Source organism: Gorilla gorilla, chromosome 17, assembly GCF_029281585.2.
Source record: "Gorilla gorilla gorilla isolate KB3781 chromosome 17, NHGRI_mGorGor1-v2.1_pri, whole genome shotgun sequence".
NCBI classification, from domain to species: Eukaryota; Metazoa; Chordata; class Mammalia; order Primates; family Hominidae; genus Gorilla; species Gorilla gorilla.
The window spans coordinates 35,464,364-35,478,125 of record NC_073241.2 but is presented as its reverse complement, the minus strand read 5'-3'; the positions used below and the strand labels follow the sequence as shown (position 1 = coordinate 35,478,125).

Genomic DNA, 13,762 nt, shown 5'->3' with positions numbered 1-13,762 from the left:
GAGTAGAAGCATCTAGGGGGTCCCTCAAGAGGCCCCCAAACGCTTCCCCATGGTGAGAAAAGAAGGCGCAGAGAGGGGCACGGCGCCGGCGCCGGCACAGAGGGGCGCACAGCAAGATTTGCTGTGATTTCTTTTATTGCCCCAAGTGTACTTCATCTTGGTAGATTTCTATTGGCTTTAAAAATGTGTGTGTTTTGCTGTTGGGGAGTGGGGTGTTATACGGATGTCAAATTTTGCTGGTTGACTGTTCAGATCTTTTGTAAATCCTTGCTCCTTTTCTGCCTAGTTTCACTCTGTCACTTACACTGGAGTGCGGTGGCACGAATATGACTCACTGCAGCCTTGACTTCCTAGGGTCAAGTACTTCCCCTGGCTTAACCTCCTGAGTAGCTGGTACTATAGGTGTGTGCCGACACACCTGGCTAAATTTAAACTTTTTCGGAGAGATGAGGCCTTGCTATGTTGCCCAGGCTCGAACTCCTGGCCTCAAGCTATCCTTTGTCTTTGCCTCCCAGAGTTCTGGGATTACAGGCATGAGCCACTGTGCCCGGCCTCTGCCTAGTTTTAACAGTTGCTAAGAGGAGGATGTTGAAGTAGATGTCTTCTTGGTGGGTTAATCCTTTTGTCATTAAGCAGTTGTTATGGTCACTTCCTTTTCACCCCATTGGTGAAGGAGGGGTCCCTGCCCTAAGGTGTAGGAGATGGCTGAACACGACACCTGGCGTGGATGGATGAGATTGACAGCAGTGTTTTAGTCACATATACCCACAGCTCAGAGGAGGACACTGCATGCCACACAGGGTCACATGGGCACTGCACTCTGTAGCGGAGTGAGGGCTGGGGGGCTGAGGAAGCAGGCAGGCTTAGTAGTAACGAGAGCACACAATGACCAATGGTTCCCGAGGGGGAGTGCAACTGGCTTGTTTGAATAAATTCATGGGCTAGCAGACAGGTGAAGTGAAACTTGTTAGGCTGAGGTGCAACTGTTCTGGCTGATAAAAGAACTAGCCAGGTGGGGAGCCTTTCCTGTTGGGTGGCGGGGTAGGGGGTGTCTGGTAGAAACAGGAAAACCCACAGCTAGGCCTTTGGGGCCCTGTGAGGCTCAAAGATGTCAAGGCAGCATAGGAAATTTTAGATCTTAAAATTCAGTGAAGACCCTCTCCAGCTCTGGGAAATTATTTTGCTTGAAGTCTCCTTCATGAGATATTAATATATTCACTCCTGCTTCCTTAAAAAATTAATGATTTCACAGGATATCTTTCTCCATTCTTTTACTTTCAACCTACTTAGGTCCTTAAGTGAGTTTGAAGTTTCTTATGAACAGTATTTAGTTGGACCATGTGTTTATTATAGGTTCTCCATCAATCTGTCTTTTGGTTTATTTAGACCATTTACATTTAAGGTGCTTATTGTTACATAATTGCTTATGTCTGATGTTTTTATTATTTGCTTTTTTGTTTCCTTTTTCTTTCCCTCCATCTTGATCTATTTCTGTATAATGTAGTTGCGTGTATCTCTTTGTATAGTCTTAAAGTGTTTGCTCTGGATGTTACAATATGTGTATTGTAATATAGTAGTCTACTGGTACCAGTATTTACCACTTCAAAGTGTGGAAACCTGCCTTGCATTTATGTCTCTTTACCTTTTCCACTTGTATAAATCACTGGCTTGAGTAGTACGTGGTGGTATAGTTTTTGTTTCAGTCATCAAATGTGATTTTAAGAACTGTGGATTGTCTCGTGTATGTATCCACATTTCTGGTCTTTCCTTTGTCCCTCCTCCCATAGTCCCATATTCATCCCTTCTGCATAAGAACTTTCTGTAGCCATTTTTTATTTTGATTTTTTGTTTTAATTTTTTGTATTGTGGAAATGACAGAACATATTTCTGTAGCCACTTTTTAGCATTTCTAAATTGATCAGTGACAAATTCCTATAGTCTCTTCCTCTGAGAATGTCTTTATTTCTCTCTTCATTTCTGAAGGTTAGTTTCATGGGATATACAATTTGCAGCCAACAGTTTTTTTGTTTGGTTGGTTTTTTTGTTTGGTTGGTTTTTTTAAGCACTTGAAAATGTTGTGCCACTTCCTTCTGGCCTCCATGGCATTTGAGTTGGTGTGTCCCTACAGGCATTCTGCCATTTTTGCTCTTTGTTTTTCATTTTGAAAGTTTAATCAGTGTTGCTTTCTTTTGGTATACTTTGAGGTTTGCTCAGCTTCTTGAATCTGTAAGTTTATATCTTTCACCAAATGTGGGAAGCCTCAGGAATTAGTTATTTGCATGCTTTCGCAGCTCTGGTCTCCTGTGGGACTCAGATAACATAAATGCGGGGTCTTTTGTTATCGTCCCACAGGTCCGTGCAGCTCTGTTCATTTGTTTTCAGGTTATTTTCTCTCTATTGTTTAGACTGGGTGAATTCTGTTGATCAGGTTTCAGCTTCTCTGATTCTCTCCTCTGTCGTCTCCACTTTTACTCAATAGAGCCCATCCAGTTAGATTTTTTTTAAATTTCTGTTACTGTATTTTATATTTCTGTAATTTCCATTTGATTCTTCTTCAGTTTCTTTGCTGACGTTTTCAGTTCTTTGATTGTTGCCATAGGATTTGTAGTTGCTTGTTGAAGCATTTTTATACTGACTGTTATAAGTGATGAGTCAGGTGGTTCCAACATCTGCCTATGTAATTTTTTTATTTTTGCAGGCAGTCCTCCTGTTTAGGTTTAGTCTGTAGGTCTTGGTCTACTTTGTGGGCTGTGATTCCAATGGCAATTTAATTTCAGAGCCTTCATGGTGTTATTTTGGTCTGTTTGGCTAATATGTATCACTGGGATTCTCCCACCAGTCCCTGCTGTTGCCCACCTGAGGGAACAGGGGAGCTTCCCCAGGCTGGGCCACCTGCTGCAGCTAGGTGGGTGGGGAATGGTGGTTGTCTTGGTTTGTGGAGCTGGTTTTCTTCTTGTGGGGAAGATCTCCTTTGATCTGTGGGGACTGAGTCTGCCTGGGTTGCCTTCTATTGCTACGTTGGGAGTTGGGAAACTCTGGGCCTGGGTCACCGTCCTATTGGGTGAGGTCCAGGGAGACACCTGGCCACTATGCCTTCCCTAGTCCTAGAGTCCCTCGGCAGCATTTTTCTGTCCACCTTTCGGAATTCTCCATTGATCATCTCCTGTCTATTATTTCTAGAGTTTGGGTTACATTTCTTAGGAGGGTATAATGTGTTATCTTCTCTAGACCAGAAATCCTTAGTGGTGGTTTCGGGTTGTAACTGTGCTAAAGGGAGAATTGGCGTATTTGTGATGTCGAGTCTTCCTTTTTAAATGAGGACATACCATTATTTAGTATATAATACTTACAACATCTACTTCCTTGGTTTGAAGAATGTGGTTAAGGCAAGGAAAGTACTTAACACAGTGCCTGGTGTGGAGAGCACTTACGAGTGTTGGTAGTGATGCTATTCCTTTTGTCCTTTGGTAGCATATTAAAGCTTTTCTTCTTTTTTAAATAAATAAAGTTCTGGTGCACTTCTTGTTAGGTTTATTCCTATTTTATCCTTTTTTGCTTTTATTACAAATAGGAGCTTCCTATCTTTTATAACATCTACCTGGTTCTTTGGCCCTTACGTGAAAATGTTTTAATAGCCTTCTAAACATTGCTCTCCCAAATGAGTTTTAACTTGCCTCTTTCTTTTGTTTTCCTTTTTTTGAGACAGGGTCTCACTTTGTCACCCAGGCTGGAGTTCAGTGACGCAATTATGGCTCACTGCAACCTCTGCCTCCCGGGCCCCCAAAGTGCTGGGTTTACAGGTGTGAGCCACTGCACCCAGCCTTACTTGTCTATTTCTTTTAAGAGTGGGAACTATAATTGAACCCAGAGCTCGAAAGAAAATGAAGGAATGAATGAGTGAATAAGCTCTTCCCATGGGTTTGGTGTGGTTTGGGCCTCTACTCTTAATCTAAATGCTATGTTTTATATGATCTAAAATTTCCCCTAGGTGTGTTACACGATTGTGTTGTGTTGAACTTACATTGAGACTCCTTTTCACATGTGCTGGTTATCAGCATGGGACTTCTCCATTCACTCTTTGAATTATTCATTTGGGGGACACAGATAGACCTCTGTGTCTTTCATAAAGAGTGTCCATTGGCCGGTTGCAGTGTCTCATGTCTGTAATCCCAGGACTTTGGGAGGCTGAGGAGGGCAGATCACGAGGTCAGGAGTTCGAGACCAGCCTGGCCAATATGGTGAAATCCCATCTCTACTAAAAATACAAAAATTAGCCAGGCCTGGTGCCTATAATCCCAGCTACTTGGGAGACTGAGGCAGTAGAATTGCTTGAACCTGGGAGGCAGAGGTTGCAGTGAGCTGAGATCGTGCCACTGCACTCCAGCTTGAGTGACAGAGTGAGACTCCATCTCCAAAAAAAAAAAAAAAAAAAAAACGAAAGAGGTCCATTATCTATACTGGAAAAATTGAGATTGGGATTTTTGACATGAAGTGTGGAAATGTGGATTGGGTCAATTTAGTTTACCTAAACAGATGATGAAATACTAACTGTTTTATGAAGCACTCCCTAGTGCAAAGTTTTGCCTGTGTGTCTAGTGACGGGAACAGTAAGAATGAGGCTTGGAACGCGGAGTGCATTGTAAGCCTATCGTGGGTGGGGCCAGCAGCACATGCATGCCTGGCTCACAGAGCAGCCTTTGGGTGTTCTTTTCCCAGAGGAGCTCTACGGTGACTTTGAAGACTTGGAAACGGGACGTGCACAAAGGAAAATCGGGCCCCGACACTCAGGTATGACTTTGTCGTAGCTGGCTGTTCTTGGTCATTGTGTTCTGAGAGAGGCCCACATTGAGAAATGCAAATCTTACTTGTGATGTGTGAAGATTGCAGACTGGATGGATAGATTCCTTCCTAAAGGGTGGGAATGTGGGGACCAAAGAGAAGCTTTCTTGTTTACTTGTTAAGTTTTGGACGACAGTTAACTACCGTTTCTTGCCATAGTCATTTGCCAAGACCACTGTGATTTTTCACTTTCAGAAGTCTTAGCTTCTCAGACTTACATTCAACCATTGCCATCATTCTCCTCTTTTTAAATTTAAGTGTCATTTAAAAGAATGAAGTCCCTATTCTCCCTAATATTTCTTTAGAACAGGGTCTGGGAGCATCTGGGTGAGGGACATGTCTGTTATTTTTATTCTAGTTTGTGTTCCCAGCCAGCTTAAGGAATAGCAGCTAATTGTAATGCAGATGTAACAATTTCCTGTAGCAGTACCATGTTATTCAGAGACAAAAGTTATGTTGTGTTTTGTTTTGTTTTATTGATAATGATAACAGATTTTTGCTAAGATTTTTGTTTAAATAGAACTTTAAGAAATGTAATGTTTAAAGAAAAGACCGTCATAAACATACACAAAATTTTTTCTTCTGGAAATTTAAGAATGAAGATATAGAGAAACAAGGAAGAAATTGACCCCGATGAAGAAGAAAGTGCCAAGAAAAGGCATTTGGATAAGAAGAGAAAATTGAAGGAGATGTTTGATGCAGAATATGATGAAGGAGAAAGCACATATTTTGATGATCTTAAAGGAGAAATGCAGAAAGAAGCACAGGTGAGAAACCTCAGTTCCTCTCAGCCCCTTGTCAAGACTATCACATAGTGCAGGAATCCCTGACTTTCTTTGGGTCTCTGCTTCCTATCCTGTGTCTGTGCCTTTCATTTGGACTCCTGGGTAGATGCATGTGAGTGTGTTTATTCATGCAGTGAACTCATTGTTTCTACAGTCAGAAGATCACCAGAAAAAGATCCATACCTATTTTGTCACAAGAATTAGGAAACCGAAATGACTGAGACATGGTCTCTACTTTTGAGACTTTTACAATGTAGTGATCTGAGACAGTGTGTTCATTTCAGTGCAAGCCAATGCTGCCTATTCCGGTCGCTGCTCCCTGATTTGAATGGCAGGTGATCAGTGGCCCGTGTGGCTTATGGACACACCAGAGCTCTCAGGGGAAGTGCTCTGAAAACTCATCCTGGTCAGAGTTCAGAAGGACATGTGGAGTATAAGGTCAGATGCGGAGATAAAGGGAGATGGTGTGGCCCTCCTGCCTGGGGGTGCTGAGCAGGTTGCTGGAGGCAGTGATCTCACTCTGAAGGAGACAGACACAGAAACGTGTGTACAGTTGATGGTGAGCATCTGAGTTGCGTCTTGTTAGTGAGGCCAGGAGTGCCTGTGTAAGCTGGAACAGATTAGGTATATGATTTGTGAAACAGAGTTTCATCCTAGATCTTCATCTTGTCAAAGGACTGTTTCCTGATTAGGCATTAGTCTGTGTTGACCTTTGAAAGGCATGACTAGGCTAACTCTGAAGTTTTTGCTTCACACCATTTACAATTTAAAATTACCTAGAGCCTTGTGGGCCATTGGATAACACTGAATGTTTCACTCTGAAATGGGAGTCCTTGGAGGGTTTTGAGCAGAGGAGAGACATTCAGGTAATCAGATCACTCTGCCAAGACATCAGTCTGGTAGAGATCAGTCCGGTGGCACAAACCAGAGGGCTGGCAGTGGAGATGAGACAAAGAGTCAAACCCGGATAGAGTTTATTTGGAAGCTGGGTCAGTAGGATTTCCTGGTGGACTGAATGTGGGGTGTGTGAGAGGAAATGAAGATGGCGACTGGAAGTTCCTGGAAGGATGGGTTGTTGCAGGTTAGATAGGAAACTGTCTACAGATGCAGTTTTGGGAAGATGATGTTTGGTTCGGCTGGGTATCATGCAGACAAGCGGAGTGTCAAGTCTGGAGAGACAGGTCTGGCCAGGGACTTAGATGTACAGCCCTCAGCATGTAGATGCCACTTAACTCTGTGAGGTGGCCGGGGAGTGAGTGCAGAGTGACTGGGAGGAGCAAGACTGGCGTGGGCGAAATGGGGCGTTTGCGGCCGTGAGGCCTGAGCAGTGCCTAGGAGGGAGAGGGAGAAGCAGTGTAAGCATGCAGGCATGCAGGAGTCCAGTTGTACATGGAGGCGAAGCACTGTTCAGATACCGCTGCAGTGTTAACTATGGTAAAGGCAGAGTTGACCACTGGAGGAATCCTTCAGCGTGGAGGCCTTCAGCGATCTTGGCAAGCACCAATTTTCATGGATGTAGGAGAATGGGAGCAGAGGAACTGGAGGCTGCAACTGTGGAAAACTTTTGTGGGGTTTTGCTGCAGAGAGAAGCAGAGAAATGAAGCAGTTTTTGGTGGAAGAAGTGGAATCAAAAGGTTTTGAGATAAGAGAGAGAACAGAGGGAAGAGCTGTTGGAATAAAGTCCAGGAAGAGTGGATGGTGTCTAGTGGGCAAGTGATGTGTGGCCCTGAGTAGAGGCATGGACAAATCATCTGTGCCTGAGCTGCCCGTAGAACTTTCTGTGATCATGGAGATGCACGTCTGTGCTTCCCAATATTGTAACACTGGCTGCAAGTTGATATGGACCACTTCCAGTGTGACTAGTGTGATTGAGGAACTGCATTTTAAATATTATGTAATTGTAATTAATTTTCATTTAAATAGCCACACATAGCTCCTCTATGGGCCAGGTCAGAGCTCTGTTAAGGCTGGATATGGGAGGAAACCCTGGTAGAGGGTTGACCGTAGAGGTTCTTTTGGTTTTGGAGTGAATCAGGGAACAGCCATCAGCTGAGTGAAGGTGAGGGTGGTGGTGGGTGTTTGAAGACAAGGGAAAAGTGTGAAAAAATTATTTGGAGAGGAAGGAAAGAAAGTGTGGACTGGGGATGTTTCCAATGTTCGAGCATGCAGGGCTCCACAGTTATCTACATTTGCTGTCCCTTGGAGCAGGAGAGAAGAAAATGGTTGGGACATATTCTGAACAGACTGTAGAGGTAAAATGTGTAGGTTTTTTTTGTTTTTTTTTTTTTTGTTTTTTTGAGATGGAATCTCGCTCTATTGCCCAGGCTGGAGTGCAGTGGCACGATCTTGACTCACTGCAACCTCCGTCTCCCAGGTTCAAGCGATTCTCTCACCTCTGCCTCCTGAGTAGTTGGGACTACAGGCATGCACCACCATGCCCAGCTGATTTTGGTATTTTTAGTAGAGACGGGGTTTCACCATGTTGGAGAGGCTGGTTTCAAACTCCTGACCTCTTGTGATCTGCCCACCTCAGCCTCCCAAAGTGCTGGGATTACAGGCATGAGCCAGTGTAGCCAGCAAATGTGTAATATTTTTAATAGGATAAAGCCTACATAATTCTGTCCACAGTTCCTTTACTTAGAAATTGCTTATTTGTTCATGTTAATCCTATGTTTATTACAAATAACAGCATACAGGTTTTCCCCCCCACATGGTCATGTACAGCTGAATCACGTAGAATTTGAAGATCAAGATAATGAAGCCAGAGTTCAGTATGATGGTTTTCGACCTGGGATGTATGTCCGCATTGAGATTGAAAATGTTCCCTGTGAATTTGTGCAGAACTTTGACCCCCATTACCCCATTATCCTGGGTGGCTTGGGCAACAGCGAGGGAAATGTTGGACACGTGCAGGTGGGTCCCTTTGCTGCATATTTGGTGCCTGAGGCTCTGTGGATTTCCCCTCCATCAATCATCTTACCCTCTCATCCCCCTCAGATGTGTCTGAAGAAACATCGCTGGTATAAAAAAATCCTCAAGTCCCAAGATCCAATTATATTTTCTGTAGGGTGGAGGAGGTTTCAGACCATCCTGCTCTATTATATTGAAGACCACAATGGAAGACAAAGGCTTCTAAAGTATACCCCACAGCACATGCATTGTGGAGCAGCCTTTTGGGGTAAAATATGATTACAATAACTTGCCTATTGCCGAGATTAAACTTTACAGGCTGCGTTATTTTAGCTTTGTGCTTTTCCTTTCATAAAATTCCACTCCTAAGATGTTTCTGTTTTCTGGGAGCGGGGAGGTGGTTTGGAGTATATATGTAAATCTATATCCAAATGTAAATGTCCATATCCAGTATGTTAAACTAGAATCTAAAATTTCTGGTTTGCTATATTTCTTTTTTTCCTTTTCCTTTAAGACCCTATCACTCCACAGGGAACTGGTTTCTTGGCAATACAGTCTGTCAGTGGCATAATGGTAACTATCTTGGACGATTTCTTTTACAGATGGGTTTGAGAAATATATCCTGAATGTGGGTTATTATGTACATGAGACTTTAAGTTGAAAATTACTCATTTTTATTATTATAAAGTAAATTTCCCTTTGCTTTTAATCTTCGTACATCCTTTTCAGTAGGGTGTGGGATTAGAGGAGGGGAGGTGGAAGAATTATAACGGTACATTTCCTATTTTTGTGCATCTTTTGCATTTATTTATCTAAGCAAGTATTCAAGCAGTGCTCCTCATGTGCTAAGCACTATATGAGGTTATGAGGAGCCATCAGAGACCACCCAGACACAAGACTCCCTGCAGCTGTGCTGGGGTAGCAGTCTGTTCACTCCATTTTCATTTGACCAGTCAGTCAGGCAGGGCAGGGTTTACTGGTCCCATTAAACAGAGAAGAAAGCAGAATAATGAGCAGATGGAATCTTCCCTGGAGGTCCAAATTTTAATTTCCTAAACATTGCAACTGTATTTTTCTTTTCCATTTTGTTCCAAATAAATCATTATAGTAAAATTACATTCCTCTGAAATCACTCTCAGGAAAGTACTCAAGTAGCCTTTTTTTTCTTTTTTTCTTTTTTTTTTTTGAGACAGAGTCGCACTCTGTCGTCCAGGCTGGAGTGCAGTGGCACGATCTTGGCTCGCTGCAACCTCTGCCTCCTGGGTTTAAGCGGTTCTCCTGCCTCAGCCTCCCGAGTAGCGGGATTACAGGTGTGCACCATCATGCCTAGCTAATTTTTGTATTTTTAGTAGAGACGGAATTTCGCCATATTGGCCAGACTGGTTTCAAACTTCTGACCTCAGGTGATCCACCTGCCTTGGCCTCCCAAAGTGCTGGGATTACAGGTATGAGCCACTGTGCCTGGCCTCAAGTCACCGTTGTTAGTTTGGCTTACCAACTTTAAGGTTTTGGATTGCTTTTGTCAAACCACTGGGTTGCAAGTTCAGATGGTCTCTCTTGTTTTTCTTAGCTAATTGTAAGTAAAATTCACTTTGGTAATTTATTGTGTCACATAGAATTGAAGTTTTTCTCTTGCTAATATTATTCCTATTTTCAAATTTTGGGGCTCCTGTTAGCCTGATTTTCGGATAGCTGCCACAGGAGTTGTCCTTGATCTGGATAAATCCATAAAAATTGTGAAGAAATTAAAGCTAACTGGTTTTCCATATGAAATTTTCAAGAACACTTCGTTTATTAACGTCTGTATATCTATATATTCTCATATTTATAAATGTCCATATTGTTTGAGAAAAGGAATGAAATACCTCTAAAATGTGGGCCTCATATTTTTAGAAAAGTGTTTGAAATCTTTTATCAACTTCATATTTTGTTTGCTCCTTTATATTCTGTATTACTTAAATATGCTCAAAAAAGCAGTGGTAAACAGCTATTTAGGAATTGAGGCTGTTCCTCCTGACTTCCATGTGAGACTGCCACAGAACTCATATTGAAAATATGTCATTTTATCCACTAGGTTTTTGTTTCCTACTTCTTAAATTGGTGTTAAGAAAGGGAAAAAAATCACAAGTTTGTCTAAATCAGTAGAAAAATCGACAAAGCATTCGCAGATAACTTGGCAAGGGTACAGAGAAACGGATGTACTGTTTTACAGTATTTGGGGAGGGTGGTTTGAGCAGCATTTATTGACAATTTCATTAGTGGGGATGTTTCTATTGAAAACACAGAGTTAGAAAGTCATAAAATGTTCTTACAATATAAGGTAATAATACCACCGGCGTTTATCTTATGTTTTCATGTTCTAAGTGCATGCATCTGAGTAAAAGGATCTGGGATGCAGTCCAGTCTGAGAGATGCCAGCAAAGGCTTCCTAGGCCAATTCAGTCCAGTAAATCCCTCTTTGATCTTCTCTTCCACACAGACAGAGGTGATGAGCATGCCCATGAACTCACATGATTATTTTGGGGAAAATGAAAGAGTTGTATTCTTTTTGAGGTAGTAATTCCACTTTCAGGGGCAAATACATTTTGATTATTTTATCACCCTTCAGTGAGTTGTTTTTGTTCTTTAACCAAGGATGTATGTTTGAAGTAAGAAGTAAAGCATAAAGTATATGATTTTGTGTGTGTGTGTGTGTTTTCATCTTGCTATACCTGTAGGGAATGTTTAATTCTGCCTTGGAAGTGGCCAAATTTGAAGATGCTGTGATTCGAACTGTCAGTGGGATAAGGGGGCAGATCAAGAGAGAACTCTGAGCTCCAGAAGGAGCTTTCCAGGCTAGCTTTGAGGATAAGCTGCGGATGAGCGGTGAGTGTCTTCAGTAGTGTTCAGGGCAGGGTGTTACCATTCATGCTTGACTTCTAGCCAGTGTGACGAGAGGCTGGAGTCAGGTCTCCAGAGAGTTGAGCAGCTCCAGCCTTAGATCTCCCAGTCTTATGCGGTGTGCCCATTCACCTGGTGTCTGCAGTCCCCTGGCCACACCCAGTAACAGTTCTGTGATCTATGAGAATAGTTTCCTTAGCGAGCTTTCCCTTCAAATACTTTGCAGCCAGGGAGAGAAGTTTGGAGTGAAGGTTTTGTTCTTTGTTTCTTCGCAATATGGATATGAATCTTCTTTTGAAAATGTTAACGTAAATTACCTCTTTTCAGATATTGTCTTCATGCGAACTTGGTATCCTGTTTCCATCCCAGCCTTCTATAACCCAGTAACATCTTTGTTGAAACCAGTGGGTGAGAAAGACACCTGGTCAGGATTGTGGACCACGGGCCACCTCGGGCTCACCCATGGTGTCAGACTAAAGACAAACAAGGACTCTCTGTATAAGGTACTGGTCGTGTGTGTGTTAGTGGAGATGAAGCCTGTGCTCTACAGACAGGGAGTCACACAGACACTTTTCTATAATTTCTTACGTACTTTGAATGTTCAAGCATAAAGTCTAACGTTAAATTTGATTGAACAATTGTATATTTGTGGGATATTTTGGAATGGAACACCAAAAAATGGTAATAGTGGTTCTTTCTGGATTGAAGACAAACTTTTCTTTTTTAAAATAAATTTTATTTTATGTATTTGAGGTTGACAACATGATCTTAAAGGATACATATAGATAGTAAACTGGTTACTATAATGAAGCAAATTAACATAGCTACCATCTCACATAGTTAGATTTTTGTTTGTGTGACAGGAACAGCTCAAATCTACTTATTTAACAAAAATACCAAAGACAATATAATTTTATTAACTATAGCCCTCATGATGTACACTAGATCTCTAACTTGTTCATCCTACATGTCTGCTACTTTGTATTATTTTAATGTACATCTCCCCATTTCCTATTGGTCATTTCCTATTTGGCCCATTTTTCAACTGGGTTGTTTTTCTGCTATTAAGTTGTAAGAATTCTTTACTGATTTTTGGATATTAACACTTTATCAGATATGTGGTTTGCAAATATTTCTTCCAGTCTGTAGGTTCCCCTTTCATTTTGTTGGTTGTTCCTTTGCTGTGCAGAAGCTTTTTAGTTTGATGCAGTCCTCCTTGTTTATGTTTACATTTGTAGCCTGGCTTGTGGTGCAATATCCAAAAAATTATTGCTAAGGCCAATGTCAAGAGGCTTTCCCCCTATGTTTTCTTCTAGGAGTTTTATGGTCTCAGGTCTTATTTGGGTCTTTGGTCTTGTATCTGTTTTGAGTTGATTTTTGTGTATGGTGTATGATCAGGGTCCAATTTTATTCTTTTGCATGTGAAAATCCTATTATTGAAGAAACTATCTTTTTTACCATTGTGTTGTCTTGTTTGCCCTTGTCAAAAATTAGTTGACAGTATATGTTTGGATTTATTTCAAAGGTCTCTGTTCTGTTCCATTGGTCTATTTTTTTGTTTTTATGCCAGCACCATACTGTTTTGAATACTATAGCTTTGTAATACAATTTTAAATCAAGAGGTGTGATGCCTCCAACTTTTTCTTTCACAGTTATCTGTTGGCTGTTTGGGGTTTTTTGTGGTTCCATATGAGTTTCAGGATAGTTTTTTCTTTTCTTTTTTTTTTTTTTTTTTTTTTGAGGCAAAGTCTCACTCTGTCACCCAAGCTGGAGTGCAGTGGCATAATCTCAGCTCACTAAAACCTCTGCCTCCTGGATTCAAGCAATTCTTCTGCCTCAGCCTCCCAGGTAGCTGGGACTACAGGCACATGCCACTGTGCCCGGCCAATTTTTGTAGTTTTAGTAGAGACAGGGTTTCACTATGTTGGCCGGGCTGGTCTCCAACTCCTGACCTCGTGATCTGCCCGCTGCGGTCTCCCAAAGTGCTGGAATTACAGGCATGAGCCACTGTGCCTGGCCAGGATTGTTTTATTCTGTTCTGTGAAGAATGTCATCAGAACTTTGATGAGGATTGTGTTAAATCAGTATATTTGCTTTGGATAGTGTGAACATTTTAACAATATTAATTCTTCTGATCCATAAACATAGGATGTCTTTTCATTTGTTCATGTCTAAATTTCTTTCATCAATGTTTTATGGTTTTCAAGTGTACACATCTCTCACCTTCTTGGTTAAATGTATTCCTAAGTTTTTGTTTTTCTTTGATGCTATCGTAAATGAGATTATTTTCTTGATTGCTTCATCAGCTAGGTTATTTGTACATAGAAATGCAACTGATTTTTATATGT

At 41.6% G+C, this 13,762-nt stretch overlaps 1 pseudogene; it reads left to right on the top strand.

The window, feature by feature from the left end:
* Positions 1-5,483: 5,483 nt before the first annotated feature.
* On the top strand, positions 5,484-12,025 carry LOC129528471 (ribosome biogenesis protein BMS1 homolog; annotated as a pseudogene).
* The last annotated feature ends 1,737 nt before the right edge of the window (positions 12,026-13,762 follow it).